This window comes from Nothoprocta perdicaria, unplaced genomic scaffold (genome assembly GCF_003342845.1).
Source record: "Nothoprocta perdicaria isolate Ctin4 unplaced genomic scaffold, notPer1 scaffold_34, whole genome shotgun sequence".
Lineage (NCBI taxonomy): Eukaryota > Metazoa > Chordata > Aves > Tinamiformes > Tinamidae > Nothoprocta > Nothoprocta perdicaria.
This window is the reverse complement of record NW_020455577.1, coordinates 1,048,545-1,061,660: the sequence shown is the minus strand read 5'-3', so window position 1 is coordinate 1,061,660 and position 13,116 is coordinate 1,048,545.

Here is a 13,116-nt window from a genome sequence, read left to right as displayed (position 1 = left end):
CCATGTGCATCATTTTGAAAAGCTCCCAGAGTTTTGCATGGGCACGTCTGCTGCTTGAGGAGCACCAGACAGTTAATATGTCCAAGGATTAAAGCCCATCAGAAGTTAGATACTCCAAGGGAACATATCACTTGGAAAACGCAGAGAGATCTCTTCCTTCAGGGGGCCAGGAATGCCTGGCTCTCGGGGCTTTGCCCAAGGCAAACCCTGGAGGTTTGACTGATGCTTGCGGGGGAATAGGAAGGTGTTTTATTAGCTTTGAAAACTGAAGTCAGCAAGTGCTGAAAAGCTGATTTGCAGTTAAGACTCCTTTGACAGCCCGTCAGGGCTGCGAGTTCTATTATGAAGGACACAAATAGAGCTGATGCACCAGTTGTATTGACTTAGTACCACTGTGGCAAGCAAATGTACCAGCGGGCAGCCAACAAGCAGGGACAGAGCAGGAACAGCCACGTCCAGCCTGGTCCCAGCAGCTCAGGACCAGAAAGCCTCCAGCTAGGAGAACAGCACAGATGGATTCTCTCCGTCTCTCTCCCACAAATCAGGGTTTCTTCTCGGGGTGGGAGAAAAGCTCCCTGTGCCCTGCTGATCTGAAGTGCCAGAGCCCGGGCAGGGCGGCCGGCCCAAGCAGCCCGTCATCCTGCCCACCCCCATTGAAACCAGCTGCATTCAGTAAACAGAGAACAAAGCGCTGTTTGCAAGGACTACAACGTGGCCTGGAAAACAAACAACAAAGCCACAAGACAGGAGGGCCATGTAGGTGTAATTTAGAGCCCAAGAATCTGCCTCTTCTTTTCCTGAGAGCCCAACACGCCCTATAAAGACAGGAGCAGTCAGGGCTAGCAAAAGGCATTTCTGAACTTCAAGGGTACGTTTGGTATTAGCCAGAACAGGAATCAAATATGCAAAGCATCCTGCTGATGGGCTCGCTTTCAGGCTAGGAAAAACGCTCCGCAGCTCCCAGTGCTGTTCTCATTAGGGCAAGGCCATCAAAGCTGCCGCTCTGGCCCTCACCCAGGTCAGGTCCGTGCTCCCAGCCACCCCAAGCACCCCTGCAGAGCTGCAGTTCCTTAAACTTACCCTATGTTTAACACCTCCCCGGGCTCAGGGAGGAATGGGGTGGCACTCGGATTCATCGCTATGTTTGGTACAATGCTAACCGGCCCTTGAGCACTAGAAAATTCAGCACTAGAAGGTATGAGGTTTCTTCATTCCCCCCAGCACACACAGGTTCCAAAAATACATGGCTAGTAACCCGAGCTGCCTGGGGCCGGGGGACACCAAAGGGGCAGTCACAGCTCCCAAGGCCAGTGTATCCTGGACAGGCTGGAACGAGAGCTCCAGGATGCAGCAGCTCCACATGGAGCACAACCCACCAGGCACCCATTGCACCAGCCCTGCTCCCCACTGAGCCCCACTGCGGCCTCGGGCACACGGGGGCAATTCCAACAACCTGCTCCCTTTCTGCCCGCAGCCTGGAGGAGCCTTCCCAGCAAACATATTAAAATAATTATAAAAGCGTGGCTTTTTTTTTTCCTCCCCCTTGCAGCCCTGTATTTAGATGTGAACAATGCCAGTTCTTGTGAGGCAGCAACACACAGCTGGCAAACTAGGCTCCATCAGAGCTAAATATAATTCACAAAAAGCTCCGGATCCTGCCACCAGAAGAGCCGAGCTCCCCTCAGTACTAATCACGCTGGAAATGCTGGTTAGCATTCCCTCAAGCAGAAACCATCCCAGCCAGGGAAAAGCAGCTCAAACTTACCCTCCCTTGCAGCTCTCTCCTGTGCAAAGGGGTGACAAACCAAGTGCAGCTTTACAATAATAAATGTGATGCAGAAAAGCTCAAATGGCAAAACCATTCTGCTCAGCTTGGGAGAAAAACTCACACTCTGCCTGGAGTTGCATCCCTCTCCCTTGCATTTCCTCCATCAAATATAACGTTCTGGGCAGCGTTTGCTCGTTTGCAGACTGCCTGCTGCAGCGCGCAGCAAGCCGGGAGGGAGGCCACGAAACAGGGCTGGGGAGCTGGCGAGATTTTGGGAAGGCAGAGAGTTAGCTGCAGGGATGCAAGTATTAAAACCAGCAGCATTGCCAGGGATTTGGACAGGATGGGATGGGCACCACCGCGCTAGCTGCCCAGGAGACGCAGATCCCAACTGCTGCAGCAGCTCTGCTTTTCACAGCGCTTCCCATCCACTCACTCTCTGATCTCCCTTCCTGCGAGGCAGCAGCCAGGCCCCAGATGATCTCAAAACGTCCCTCAACAATACTTAAAACACGTCTTTTCTTCTTCTCCAGTCTCTCTCTTCACATCTAAATATACTCTGTATGCTCTACTTTAAGAGCAGCTATGGAAAAAAAAAAATACTTGAAAACAACAGTTTTCTTCAAAAAACAAGAACTCATGATTGGGGTGGCATTGCATTCCTCAAGGGAAAAGGAGGGGACCTGGCCACTCTCATGAGCCGTCTCTCTCCAAAGCTCACACGTCTCAGTGTTTTGGGGATAGGAGAAGAGGAAGAGATTGTAGTTTGGACTACAGGAGCTGGGTGAAAGCGACAGCCAAACATTCGCAGCAGTGGCAGAACACAGTGAGTTGCTCTGAAGAAACATTTGCATTTGCTTAATATTCTAATCCCCTTCTGCAGCTGTCGAAAGCCGAGCGGGCAAGCAGAGATTCGATATTATTTAGATATTACAGTTCTTAAGCATCGTTGCTGGTGATATTTCATTCCGGAAAACAACAAGGGACCAGCAGAGCAACCCAAATGCCTGGACCTCTTGGTCCAATTTGTCAAGAATATTTGAATAAATGTCTGTCTCACCTGTGTAAACGAGCCAACGAGTAACCCCTGATGGACATAAGGTGCTCTGAGAGCCTGGTCCTCCCTGCCCAGAATTCCTTCCAGAACCCTGCACCATTTTTGAAGCTGAGGGTAAAAGCTTGGTCCCCACAACCTTTTGTCAGGCCTAGGAGTTCCCACTAAGCTGGGATTTATCAAGATAAACTACAGGGGTTGCACAGAATCATCTCAGGCCCATCAGATGGAGGTCAACGAGGCACAAACCGAGGCTGGATGCGAGCTGGCTGTTTCTCAGCAGTAAATTAAGGCTCACTGCTGGGAGGGGGCACCTAGAAGCCCACCAAGGATTAAGTTATTTCATTTGGGAACAAGACCACCCTGCGAGCTCATGCAGGGAGACCGAGCTCTAGAGCCAGGCCAGCCTCAACATCCTGAGCATCTTCTTACTTCCTTTGCATGATGCAAGGGGCTAATGCCAATGTGCCAAGGAGCGAGGAACAGGATGAGCATCACCCTGCAGTCGGTGCTCGGCTCTACAGATGGGAGCACCCGGAAAACGGGCACACAAACCAGGGCTGCTACTGGAATGTGGCAGGATCATCAGCAGGGATGAAACAGGGCTGAGCATCCGGGGCCACAGCATCTCCTCAGCCTTCAGCATGGGATGCAGCCTTCGTTTGGTACCTCCGTGACTCCAAGGATGTCCACCACGCTGGCTGCAGGTGTTAGTATTCAGAGATGTAACATGTACACAGAGATGAAACACATTTAGTCTACATGTTTATGACCAGGAGCACCAAGCTCAGATTGCCACGCACATCTCCAAATACACGAATAAGCAAATGATCTATGATTTTAAATCTTATTTTTGAGGCACTGAAATGTTCCATGTCTGGCATATTCAGCTGAGATTTAAAGAGATGATACAAGAGATTTTCAGTTTCAGGCACCTGTAAAAACTAAACCTGCTCCTCTGTGCCCATCCGTTACAGCACGATCCAAATCCATGTTCCTTCCTGCTGCTCTTTTCCTCTTCCTTTAAGTGCCTAGGCACTTAAACCAAAACCACGCTGAGAGCACCTGGCCACATCTTGTGAATGGCAGAGCAATAGCCCCCATTTGAGGATTTTCCCCTGCAATTTTCACGAGCTCTCCCAGGCCATTGTTTGGCATCATTTTCAACACCAGGCCAGCCACGTCCATAGTCAGAAAGCCACAAAGATTTCATTCTTTGACCCTGCCACCAGGTTTTTAATACTGTTTCGACAGCTGTAAATGAGCACAAATATACAAGTGACCTTAAAAATGTATTGACATATACACATATGACTTATGAATACAAATATATGTTCATACAACACTAAGTTGTCTCTGCTTCCCACCTCAAGCTGCAGACATAGACAGGGAGCTGGGGAAGAGGACAAATTTACTCACGGGAGGAAACCTCTTGCCACAGTCTGGAAAATAGGGTAACATTTTGGAACGAGGGTGGCCCAGGAGACCCCCAGCAGGAACACAGCACATCTGATCCCCCACTATGGAACTACCTTGTCCCAGATATTTCCCATCTACATCAAACTTAGAAGTCACAAGCTATTAAAAAGCTTTCAGAGCTTGGTAGAGATCAAAGGCAAAGGTCTTCAACATCTCCTTTGCTACCACATTCTGATCCCCTGGCCACTGGGGCTGCAAATCTCTTTGGAGACGCTTTAGCAGTAAGGATGGTTTTAAAAATGTATTTGCAGCTGTGCATTTTTCTCCTCAGACATGTGAGTGTGAACGACACCTCAGCACGTCCTCTAGAAAAGAGGTGGGCTGTCAGGGGGTGAGAAAACAACAACAGAAAGGAATTTCCTTGAACAAAGAGCTCCAAGAAGCTGACTTAGCTGGGCGCTGCTCCCAGCCCACTCGGCATTTTTGGTTGCGTACAGACATACCAGAAGCCCAACAAGGGCCATTCTTTTCCAGCTAAAATGTGAGCCATCAGCAAATCCAACCACCACCAGAACCAGTGAAAGCCAGGAAGGGCAAAGCGGAATCATCTTAGGGCTGCCCCAGACCAAGGGCTTCTTCCCAGAGCTCTGCACAGCAGCTGCTTTGGCTGCTCCACACTGCAAAGCAAGGCCAAGCACCCAAACACCAGCACAAATGGCCTTCAAAACCAGGCACCGCCAGCATCCACACAGGTCACCGAGGAGAGCATGCACCTGGCTCCATCTTCTCACCCTCAAGAAGGCCACCTCACCATCCCCAAGGCCAAGGGTAGAAGCACCACCATACTTTTATCTCAATGAGCAGTTTCACACACTAAATAAAAGGAACAAATCCTCAGACCTTCTTCGGCATCCGCCCCATAACTCAGACCCCTATTAAGGCTGAGCGCAAGCAGGCAGCGCTCACCACGGGCGGCAGGACAGCCCACGTCCATGCACGAAGCAAGGGCAGCTCCCAACGAAGGACAAGGGCTCGGTGGCCCTTCAACGAGCCGGGTAAAGCAGAACCCTGGCAGAAAGGCGACACACGTCCCGCCGGCCAGCGAGGAGATCTGAGCACCTCACACGCTGGCACGCGCCCAGGCACAGCGCAGCGAGGAGGGAGAAGAGCACTAAAGGAAGCTCAGCTCCCGGAAAGCCACGAGCGACATGAAATATGGATGAGCCGCTTCTTGCAGGGCTCGGCTTTCCTCCCAAATCCTTATTTTAAGGCAGCGGCTGCAACGCGATAGGCCAAGCAGCAGATCAGCTTTCCAGCAGTTAGAAAGCCCGCAGATACATTTTCACAAAAAACGGGGGTTTAATATAGTCTTTTGGACGTGGCAAATCCTGTCCGAGAGGAAGAGCCCGCAGAGGAAGGCCAAGGGCCAGCCCCAAGGAAGCGGGGCCAGCCCCGCCAAGTGTAAATCAGCAGGCAGACGGGAGGGCGATTGCAGGAGCACAGAGAGAAGAGGAGGGCAGAACTGCTCGAGATTTATGAACGATGCTACAAGAATAGCTCTCTTTTAGAGAGGAAGCTCTTCCTGTAGCACAGCCACTTAGTCTGAACACAGGCACCGGGGAAGGAGCACGAACAGGAGAGGCAACAGCTCTGCCAACCAAAACCAACAGCTCTCAGCCTCAGCAAGGCGGGCACAGGAGCACTCAGCACTGAACTCCAGTTCAGTGGAGCTGGTCCAACCTGCACGGACTAGCTGACCCAGTAAAGTCTTTTTCAGCCATATTTTCTATTCCCATAATTTTTCCCCTCCCATCCCAAAAGGTCACACAGAAGAAAACGTCAACCTAACTAACGCCAGATGGGAGGCAAGTTAAGCCACATGCATCTTTGCTTATTATATAATTACTCTCATTTCTTGTGGAACCATGGGAATGCTTGCAGTCTCCGGCTAGATATTTTGTGCTTCGCCAGCAAGCATTGCTAGGTTGTTTATATTCTCAAGAAATTAAGCACACGTGCTTTTGACCACGTGGTATGTTTAGGAAAACAACAAGCCTAATTTTGAAGCTGTGACAGGAGATTGCAGACACCAAACTCCCACGGGAGCTCAAAATAATTCTCCTTAAATGTGCTTGTCAACACACAGTTATAGGTCTACTAGACAGATGCTATCTATATCTACTAGGAGCTTAAAATTATTCCCATTCGGGGTTAAACACACCCAGCACCTCACTTCTTGCAGAACTCAAGCTCATCTAATTTACCCTCACCTCAGCAATGCAAGTTTGGGATTAAAGTGTCCAAAGTGGCTGTGGACCCGGCCTGCTGGGGCAAAGGGAAGCTCCAGCACCGCACACACCAAAGCAGCCGGCAGAACCTGCACAAGGAAACGCCACCTGCCCCGGTGGGAATCGCAGGAGACACCGTTGGTTGCGGATTCAGCTCCAAGTCACACTGTGCTATTAAGCCATTAACACTTAAAGCTGCAGCTCTGAGGCGCCAAGATCCGAACTGAATTGCTTGCATTCGTGTTTGCCCCATTAGAAACCGGGAGCACGGCTCTGCATCTGTGTAAGAATCGGGGTGGAAGATTCAGTTACACCCCAAACCACCTCCAGTGCCTTGGGTTACGCTGCTCATTATTCCTGGAATAAAGGAGCTGGCTGGTGAGCCCCTCGCCAAGGGACTGGGGCACACATCCCAGTTCCCAAAACCTTCCTCCTACCCGGCGCCCCGCATCCTTGGAGCTAGGTGGAAGAGGCAGAGCCCAGGGAAAGACAAGCTCTAAGAGACTTTACTTCCTTCCACTTGATGTCCTTCCCACAGCAGCAGCACATTAAATGGGTTCCCCTACATCTATCCCTGTCCTCATCCTCATGCCCTGCAATAACCACCCGGGTCAGACCTGGCGCAGAACCCAGCAGAGATCTGACCCAGGCCAAAGCAGCTCCCCAGGCCCCCAGGAAAAGCCTCCTGCTGCTTTTTGCCACGGGAACTCTCAAATGTTTGCAGGGGTGCGAGGCAGAAGGTGCTGACGAGGATCAGCCTAAGCAGGTAGCTCACAGCCAGCCCCCAGATACGTACCAGCCTCCGAGCAGCTAATAAAATCCAGCTCTAATGTCACCCGGAGCGTGCGGGGACACTGCGCAGCTCCGGGCACATCTTAGAGCTTTCAGGGCTTTACTGCAGGAGGCACAGGGCTGGTAAGTGCCGAAATCACTGAAATCCTGTGTAGTATCCATACGCTGCCAGCATGGATCAGGAAAAGGGTAGGGAGTCCCATTCCCACAGGCTCCCCGCAACACGACCACGGATACGGCAACTACGGGGCCGCGCCACTGTTCCCATTACAAACCACTGACCTCACCTAGTTGAGGCAGCAGGGAAACCAGGACACAGGCCGAAGGGAAGCAAAGACTGTGAGCATGCAGCTGATGAGCTGGAGAGGCTGCAGGACCCCCGTGGGATGAGAGCCCGTGCCGCAGATGCCCGTTTTGAGCGCGGCCTCTCCAGAGGCCCCTCCAAACTAGCTCCGGCGCTGCCTCCAGGCGAGGCGAGCTCTCCCTGAAGAAACCCAAGACGTGGCGACCTCAAGTGATCCTGCTCTATTTGTAAAACCGCGTGTGAGGAGACGTCCTCCAGCAGCCCTGCGACTCTAAGGCACCCAGGAAAGGCAGCGCTCGTCTCGCCAGGCTTCCCAGCAGAACAGGCTAAGACTTAAAGCACCAGACAAGGTCCCTACAGGACAGGAGAGAGAAACCGGCCTCTCCAGGGTAAAAAGTGGGGCTTTTCTCGAAACGAAGGAGCTGAGGCTGCTGAAAGTGCACGAGGTGAGCGCAGACAGGTGCCCATTGCCACGGGACACATGGGGAGCCCTCACATGCGCCCACGGTGCCGCGGACACCGTGTGCGTGAGCCCAGGGCTGGCTCCCCGAGGCTGGGCTGCAGCTGCACTAACCATATTCCACAGGCAGCGGATTTTCCTCCCCGCAGAAAGGGGATGCAGGCTTACATGGACTATATATAGACAAGGCTTCCTAAGAATCTCCTTACGGGGGTTCTTCTCTGCTCCGTGTCTAGGCCTGGCTCGCTGCCCACTGGGGAGCTCATACCAGGGAAGGCTCCGTGCAGGCTGACACGCCATGGAGTGGGACCCTGCACAGCAGCCCGGGAGCTCGCTGGATTCCCTGCACTCATGGTATCAATTGAGCTTTAATATAGGGTGCATGAGACACAGCTGGAAGCAGGTAGGTTATGGAAAGGCACCGGTGCCGTTTGCTCTGCCCAAGCACGTCCTCTGGGGCACCCTGAGGTGCTCAGGGGCCTCATGGAGAGGCAGCTAAGCCCCCAAAGCAGAGCGGGGACGGCGGGCGAGCAGCACGGCGCGCAGCACATCAAAGGGGACAGTTCATGCTAAATCTTCCTGCTCACAGGACAACAAATGCCACTTTCCCTGACAACCCCTCTGAAGTCAGATCTGAGCAATAACGCAGATTTCCAGCTCCTTTGAAACAGTGCTAAGCCGCTCTGCTTCCAGCACAGGCACTTCCAAGGAGGCAGCGCAGCCTCCGAGAGCTGAGCTCCCGCACAGCTGCCTCTTTAGGTGCCACGGCTGCGCCTCACCTTAGAGCTTATATTGGTGGGGCCCCCAACACTCGAGCTGCTGCTCAGGAACAAGCAATGGCACTTGACCAGAGTGGCCTACGGGCTCACAGGCACTGCGGGAGAGGAACAGGAACCAGCAGCCGCTTTGCTAGGCGGGTGCACTTGTGACAAGCGACCCAGCCACCCACCACATGCTGGGAAAGGCCAAAGTGGCTCCAGGGGAGCAAACACGTCCCAGGCTCCGGTGTGCACCAAGACATCCGTTTTTCCAGACATATGGAGCAGGTGCCCTCCATTCACATGGGATTTGCAGAACCTCTAGACCCGCTCGTCCTCAAGCAGGGTCTCTAGGTGCAACCCCCATAAAACGGGCACAGATTTTGAGGAATCCCTTTCGAGCAGCCCTGGCGCACCGGCTGTGCTGCCCATTGGAGAGAGCTCTGGGCAATTTGTCTTCTAAACAAATGAGTGATTAGCAAGGATCCCCTCTCCTTGCGCGGCTGGCTGCCTGCCCTGCAGCCTCCGCATGGCTGTGCGCCTCTGTAATCCAATTAAAGCTCACCAGGAGAAGAGCTTCACGCTATCGCATTCAATTAGGCACTTAAGTCTCTTATCATCCGCGCCGCGGCATCCGCTCGGGCGTGCGAGGTGCCGCTTGTCAGCTGAGCACGGGCACACACCGATGTCTTGTTTGGGGCCGCACGATCACGTGGGGTAGGAAATTACAGCCTCACAGGTCGCTAAAAAACACAGGAAAAAGAAGATCAAGTGACCAGTTCCTGTCTGCTCAGTGCAACGTGCTGAGCTGCTCCCACTCTTCCTTCTGCTCCCTGACTTCCCATGGAAAGGGAGCAGGTTTGGAGGAACACGGGAGGCCAGAGGAACTTCCCTCTCTTCAGCAAGGCAACAGAAAGACGAGGCCTCACGAAGGGCCTGGCAATTAAGAGCCACCTGGCAGCTGGCCACCAATTCCATAGGAAATACCCTCCCTAGAAGGTCACCACAACGGTGGCAAAATTTGGCCCCAAAGAATGAGAAGGAGCTGCCAAGCCGTGACGCACACGAAGCTCGCGAGCAGGCCAGCTTCCTGCGCACGGCCAGGGCACCGAGCGCCCTCGGAAAAGGAAAGATTAAGAGTTGCAGGGGAACATAAGGGCCTCTTGTAAGGGCCGCGTTGCCGCTTTGCTTCTTTTGGCAGAGAAGAGGGATGTTTTGTTGCCGTTTGATTAATCCGTTATGCAAATCATTTCATAAGCTAATTGGCTACAGCCGCAGGCTTGACACAGAAATCACGGGCGCACGCAGAGCCCGTGAGGGATGGAGAGTGTCAACAGCTCCACTCCAGAGAGCTCTCCTTTCCTGGAGAGCAGCAGGGCCACTCAGGAGCGCAGGGACAGTGTCCCCATGGCCCAGGAATGGGGCTGCCAAGACCCCCCCTCAGCCCTCCAAGCCCTGCGCCCCACACCCACAGGAGCTGTTCTGGCCGCTGCCCTTCACCCTCTCTCATCTCCAACGCTCAGTCCTGGATATTTTCCTCATTCACCCAAAAGGTTTAAGCTAGTTTTACGCAGTAATTTTTAAAGCCTACGCTCTGTGCTTCGTTTGTATTCCCGTTCCCATCAGTGGCAAAACACTCGGCATTACACACTCCTCCAAGTCAAAACAAAGCCTTCGAGCAAGCGCGTGCGGGACGCACGTAGTCATCTGAGTAATTAGACATTTCCCTCGTTCCAAATGTACCAAAAAACTACAGCCCGTTCCAGATGAACACGTCAGCAGTTATCCCAGCAAACAAGAGTTCTGCCTGCTAAATGTCAGCATACCAGTGAATCAGAAGATTAAGATGCACTGAAATCAACATCCCTTCCTACCTGAATTAATCAGTGATTTTAATTACTCGTTCAGGTAGCATCACCTGATCGTATTTATTCCTGCAGCCATCTGCACACCTTCCTGTGATGCCACAGCCCACTCTCACCCTGCTTGAGCCAGGCCAGGGTGCTGCCGAGCTCGAATGCAGCTCCACACGATGCAGGAGGTCAGTGCTGTTGATGGAGGAGTTTGGTGCTTCAGTGAGAGCAGCCCAAGACAGCAGGCACAGGGAGAGGAGCAGGTCGCCAGGGGCTCTAGCAGCCACTAGGACCAGCTCAGCCTCTGCCCATGTGTCCCCAGGGCCCTGGGGACATTGGCAGCAGGGCTGGTGCATGTGCCTCGTCAGGGGGAGCCACCCCAAGCCTGCAGAGCAGGCGCATCCCTGTGGGAAGAACCTCCTGCCCAAGGCCAGGGATGCACTGGGATTCTCTTATCCAGGAAACAGCCTCCGTTTTCCAGTTGGTATTGCCCGGCCACGGTTCTGCCCCACTACATACAGCTTCACAGTTCAAGGTTTAAGAGGGCTGATTTCAACTACAGGACAAGTAAGGCTGCAAGCAGAGCAAAATCCATCCCAAATGGGAGCACCTGTTTCAGCAGGCCCCCTTTGAACAACATTTTATTCCTAGACCCTTCTTACCAGGAGGAGTCTCTCTGCAGTTCCCACTGCTACCTTCATGTGGGGCTCCCTGCAAGATAGGACAGGAGCGTGTCCTGACATCGCCTCTACAACAGGGCTGGGAGGAGAGAGGGAAAAAACACCGCACTGGAATAACTCCTGTTCTGCACTGTGAAGAAACCGAGGAGAAAGGTTTAATCCCCTTACAATCAGCCTACAAGGACACGAGTGTTGGTTTTCAGAGGTGTGTGTCCTTGCACAGAGGAAGGCATTTCAGTGCATGAAAGCAAGAAAACGGCAAGAAAGAGGCAGGCATCTCTCCCCTGCGGCATGTGGCAGCTACACCCAGATAGTAAGAGTTTGACTCACATTTCTGGGATGACTAAAGGACCTGCATTTCAGAAGCAGCGAGGGAGCCATGCCCGTGGCTCCCAGGCACCGGGAAAGCCACCGGCCCCGCTGAGGGCCGTCACCACGAGGGTGACACTGCCCGAAACCCCAGCACGTGGTTGCTGGATCCAGGTGGGTCACTGCCACCCTGCAAAACCTCCCACGGCAGCTGCTTGGCAGGTCATGCTTTTGTTTTTAGGCTGCCACCAGCAAACACGTGTGGAAGATGCACGAGATGGTTTCTTCAATGGGTAGAAGAGACTCTGAGAGCGGCACCAGGGCAAAACACCCGCTACGCTTGTAGCTCATCACGCCACAGCTCTTCCCTGTTATTCCTCCTGCAGGTACAGGCAGCCTCGTCCCCAAGGCAGCGCGACAGGGGCGTCCCGAGAGCTTCTATTGAAGACCTCCAGGCAGAACCAGCTTGCAAAATAGACTCCTAAGGAAGAGCCTGATGAAAAGCAGGGCTTTAGGGAACAGCCTATTTCTCAGCCATCCCATCTCCACAAGGACCAAAGCAACACAGTGCTTCCTAACCTACAAGCCCTTTGCCTGTAATTCCCTGAATTCCCTTTACCGGCAAGCTCTGTCCACACGAACATCCCATTGCCCATGACACGTGTGGTAAAGAGAAATACCCCCAGAAAGGCAGCCCCAGGACGGCAGGGGATCAGCACGGACTCGGGCACTGCTCAGCTCACTGCACAAGAAAGGATTGAGAAACGGAGCAAGATTTATTGCGCCAAAACAAGGATAGGAGGAAGCAGCACTTCCTCCCAAAGAGGGGAGCGTGTCCTGCACATCCTCCGGCCGCCCACCAAGCGCAGGCTGCCCCTCAGCCGCAGAGCGCTGTTTGTCAGCAGGGACTGGGGGAACTTGCGAGGGCTGGAAGTCTCGGGAGGCACCGAGGCAGCTCCCCAGCGCCCGGGCACGGCCCTCCGTCCGTGCCCAAGAGCCGTGTGCCTGAACGCTACGTTCATTTGGAATACTGCTTCTCCCGCAGAGCGGTCCGCTTCCCAGCCTCCCTCGCTGTAACATCCTCAGCACCCTGGTGTCGCAGGCCGAATCGGCGCAACGTGGACTCAACGCACCGAGGCAGGGGTGCAACGTGGGGGCTGCCGACCTCTCCCCGAGGCGCCGCACCCAGGGGCGGCCCGGAGCTCGCTCAAAGCCCGTGACGAGCGGCGGAGCAGCAGCTGCTGCAGCACCTCGGCGTCACCGGGAGGACAGGGCAGAGCTCGGCGCCGCTGCACGACGGCCCCCCCGGCCCCGCCGCGCGCGCGGGCCCCCGCACGGAGGCGCCTGCGGGGCGGCGGCTCCCTCACCCCGCCGCGAGCGGCACCGCGGCGAGCCGCGCGGCGCGGCGGTACCTGGGCACGCAGCTGGGGC